General features: G+C 34.3%; 1 long non-coding RNA gene across 1 annotated transcript; it reads left to right on the top strand.

Annotated features, from left to right (window-relative positions):
- Positions 1-1601: 1601 nt before the first annotated feature.
- On the top strand, positions 1602-2417 carry LOC137243501 (uncharacterized). Its single transcript, XR_010950546.1, has 4 exons — positions 1602-1698; positions 1833-2049; positions 2121-2192; positions 2252-2417. It is a non-coding gene; the product is annotated as an uncharacterized lncRNA (long non-coding RNA).
- The last annotated feature ends 2347 nt before the right edge of the window (positions 2418-4764 follow it).

The following is a 4764-nucleotide window of genomic DNA, read 5'->3' as shown; positions in this document are numbered from 1 at the left end:
ATTAAAGACCTCATATAGATGGAATGTGTCCACAGTGTTCAGTTGTTATAAGAGTGTTAACAGTAGTAAAACTATTGTGATGTACCTCTCCGAGCCGTTCGAAACTAAATGAGACAGGGTGAACCCATATGAAGTGATTTCTTCAATTTGATGCTAGATAAATTTTTACCAGTTGTATAACTTAATCGCTCTGGAACAACATTCTTAAAGAGCGTGCAATTTCTGGCGTATGCTGGCGACATTCATATTATTGGCCTTGGACACCTGCGCTGTAAGTTTTGCTTAATCTAAACTGCAAAAAAAAAAACGGAAAAATGGATTTGGTGGTGAATGAGGACAAAACGAAATACCTGATGTCATCAAGCAAAGAGTCCGTACATTTGCGGCTTGCCCACGGCGATGCTGGGCACCGCAGAAGATTTAAAATGAGCTGGAGGAGCTTTATGCAGACACCTACATAGTCCAGTAATTTTAAAACATAGCGGCTACGCAGGCTATGTCATTTTATGCGAATGAAAAATGATGCTCCGGTCAAAAAAGTATTCTTATCGGAACCCGCCTATGGAAGCAGGAGAAGAGCGTGACCTGCACTCCACTTGGTGTGACCAATTGGTGCCATTTAGCCCAACGAAGAAGCGACTTCAGCGCCTTGTTGGACGGCCATAACGGTTTAAACGGTTAAGCGCCAATTACGTAAGTTAGTTAGTGTAATAAACTTATTTTGTTTTGATGACGGAAAATCGTTCCAATATACATTAGTATAATAACTTTTCGGTATTGTTTGTTACCGATAAGTAGCCGATGGAACTTTATTCAAAAAACCCAAATTTTTTTTTTTCTGATAAAGCTACATATTGGATGTCTTAATTTCATCCTATGGAGGAGTTCTAGTTAATTAAAAATATTCGTTTTCAAAACGTACAGTACTGTATGTTTACATATTAACATCAGGGCTACTTGGAATTGATGTTTTTTTTTAATGTGCATGTAATTATATACAATTTCAGTTCTTCTCCACAAAAAACGTGAACACCGTCCACTGGAGAAGCTGTGAATATCCGTGTAAATCACTCGCCTTTTTGATATAACCAGCACTGTGCTTCGAAAATGATTCGGAAACTTTAATCTGAAAGCAATAAACATCTAATAATCAAAAAAAAAATTAATTAATTGTAAATATAGTTTATTCTTACTCAACCACTGTGCGATGCTCACTCGCTGCGAGCGAAAGGTCACATTGAGTCAATTTCATATCGCAAAAGCGGCGGTTGTATGTGTTGATTTGATGAAGTGTAAATGACAACTTTCTCCTACATTCTCATACAAACAAGTACAGAATTTTCCCCAGTGGCTGAATATCACATACATATACACACACATTCATACGTATGAACATTTTGAAATCTATGTTTTATTTATTCAAATTGCGGTGGTGACTTATTAACTGATGGGGTATGCGTGTCTGCATTTGTGTGTGTGTGTGTGTAGTTATATGTTTTTGGGTTGAGCATTTTTAGCAGAGCGCAAACGCAAGATGCTACATTAGACATTTAAATCAACAAAAATTAATAACTTTGGGCGAATGATCAAAATGCTGATCAGTTGCTAAGTCGAGCTCGAATAGTAACGAAGTATTCGCGTTCGTGAAAAAAAACACAAACAAAAATTTAAAAAGAGCAACAAAATAAATGAAATAATGTAAATAATCAGTAGTTTAAAATAATTTTTTTTTTGTAGTTTTGTGATTCTATAAAATTAATATTTTAAGAATTAAAAATAGTTTATTTTTATCTGCAATAATTGCATTTTACATTCCACTTTCAAACTTATAGTTATATACGCGTTTAAAACGCAGCTCAAACACTCGTATCGCATCGTGTGACAACCTTAAATAGCAATCGTGCAGCGTATATTCAGCGGGGTTAAGACCTTAATACAAGAACGCGCGATAGTCGTTATCGCCACAAATTGTTCGTATTTACAGCTATAGTCAGCCGGTCGATCAATACAAGCAGCATTTGCTTCGTTGTAGTGCCGTTAAGCCAGCTGGTCGGTGATAAGTTCCCTCTTTAGGTTTTCTTTTTTTTTATGCAGTGTGTTAAAAATTTGTAAATTTTTAGAATATCGACAAATAGTTGCAAGTTGACGGCCTATATTTTGGAAAAACTACTTCGATAAAATACTTTTATCGTGTGAGTTAATTATTCGTTTGTTACTTATGAAAAGATAACAGAAATGTTTTTTTTTTTAGTTATTTAAATGGAATAAGATTAAAAAGTACAACGATTTCTATAAGAGATGGTTTAACCGAAGATTAAACAGGTATTTTAACGAAGACAACAGATGCTATAAGGGTAATAAAAACTAAAAATCAAGCACAATGCGGTAAGTGTAATTACTAACAAAGCTTTTGAAAAAGTCATAAAGGCATTCCCGTTTAGGTGTACTATTACATTATACATTTTTTTTTTTTTTTTTTTTAAATGTTTACGGATTCTTAAATTTGTACGACACAAATACGTGTCATTTTTGTTGGTGATTGTGGTCCAGCGTATAATTTTTATAAATTTTTCTAAAGGGAGCTTTTCGGCCGATGAATAAAAGAAAAAAGCTGGAGTTTTTTCTTGTTTCTAAAATAAATTAGACTCCCTGATGAAGATATAAAATTAAAGCATTGTAACGCGTAGGAAGGCAAGGAAAAACCTTACGTTTTTTCTTTTATTCATCGGCCATAAAACTCCTTTTAAAAAAAATTATAATAAAATTAAGGATAGAATGTTTTTTTTAAGTGAATTTTTTTTAAATCTCAGAATTGCTTAATTGCAATTAAAAAACTGCCAAAGCGGTAATCTCTGTCACCGTAAGGTCGAGAGCTGTGAGACACTGCTGGATCTTCCTTGCAGTGGAATCTTACTTTTTCACAAAAAATATCTGGGTGCCAAATCATTAAGATAACCCTGGAAATAGGTTGATATCTTTTCCTGGGCAAGCCTTGTTGAACTGAAAGTGTATGATAATCCAGATAAAGCAAATAAAATTTTACGAAAATGATCAATGGCTCCTAAATTTGGTATGCCGTTGTCCACATGTACTCTTCTTCTGGACAGGTGAACGGCGAGCCAGCTAACAATACGCTGAGCTGACAATCCCTTTTGCTGTTTTCGAGGGTTTTCTAGCCCGTAGTTGAATCCAAGCGCTCGGCGAAGCTACAATGGCTTACAAGAGCTCAACCAAATATGGTAAATATAGCACTGCCTAATGTGAGTCCATGTTCACCTTAATATATTTTATGGCTCCGACTGTATTAGTTGTTTAAATGACTAGCAGCTGGAACCATCCGGTCATTTTATTCTAAGCTATCCAATTTTTCCGAGATCTCTCAATCAATATCTTTGGTTGGCAGCGATTGACTAACAAAACGAAACCAGTTCATTCATGGAGTATGTCTGGTAACACAATGGGCCAATACAAAAGTGTCTAAGTGAGCTGTTCTTTGATTGCTAACTCCTTGAAGAAAAGTTCAAGAAAACCTTACACGTTTCAATTGGTGCATAGAGAACGATCCTCGAACTAAATTTCGTAAAGAAAATGAACAATAGGGCGCAAAAATTCATATTTTCAAATACAAAAATTTTAAAATTGGTTTTTAAAGGGTGAAAACGAAAACATTGGACATGCTTTGGTCAAGGCGAATTCATTACAAGCTAGTGTTATCTCATCAGCTGATTGGTTCTTCCTGACAATTTCCAAGCGACGTCTTGGTGCAGCAAGAGGTCAGTTTATCGAAATCAATGCTAATTTGCTTTTGACTTGACATACTTCTGCATGGAAAATTGAGTTCAATCAAGGCAGATATATACAAAGCGCTGGCCAAGCGATTTCAACCCAATTTGACGTGCCACAGAATGTCAAATTAAAAGAAATTTTGTACTGACTTCGAATAACGGAAATATTGTTCTACCAATGAATTTGGTGGAAATTATCAGGAAGAAGCAATCAGCTGAGGGGATAACACCATTTGGTGCTGAGTTCGCCTTGGGATTCAAGTCGCTTTGTCCTCGCCTTGTACAGATTTGCCGCGCTATAATTCTAAAGAGCTGTAAAAGATAATTATCCTTTTCATTATTACTAATAAGTCTGGAAGCACTTCGACCTTTGTGCAAATCTATTGCCCTATTTTATCATAACTGGTACTAATACGGTGGTTCTCAGGCTAGAATAGAGCCAATATGAAGGCCATCTATTTTATTAATTCGTAATGTGTTAAGTGAATATTTTTTTTTAGATCTCATTCACAAGTTTGCGCAAACTCAAAAATTTCTAAAGCAATGTACATAAATTGGTTTTTCGCATACAAGAATTAAAAAGAAGATAAAAAAATTACCGTACACAAATTATTTATGTAGTTATACATTTTTTATGAGTCACAGTACTTGAATGAGAAATCAAGTGCTGCAAATATTTTGCGCATAAAAATATATTAAAAGGAACATGAAAACAGTACAAGGCACAGTATGTAGTCTGGGTGCTGTTTTCTGCACGTGTTGATGTGTAGTTCCGACAAAAGTCAAAATTATATAAATATTTTTTTTTTTGGTTTTTTTTTTTAACTATAAAGAATTATTGTGCAAATACAAATTTTAAACTGTTTGAATGATTTCGCTTGTTTCTTTTTTATACTTTAGTTGATTAATAAATGGCATCATACACTAAAAAAATAAATTTTCTAAACACGAGGAAAATAGCTATTAAAATAAAAATAAA

Source organism: Eurosta solidaginis, chromosome 1 (genome assembly GCF_040869045.1).
Source record: "Eurosta solidaginis isolate ZX-2024a chromosome 1, ASM4086904v1, whole genome shotgun sequence".
Taxonomy (NCBI): Eukaryota; Metazoa; Arthropoda; class Insecta; order Diptera; family Tephritidae; genus Eurosta; species Eurosta solidaginis.
This window is presented reverse-complemented; position numbering and strand designations above follow the sequence as displayed.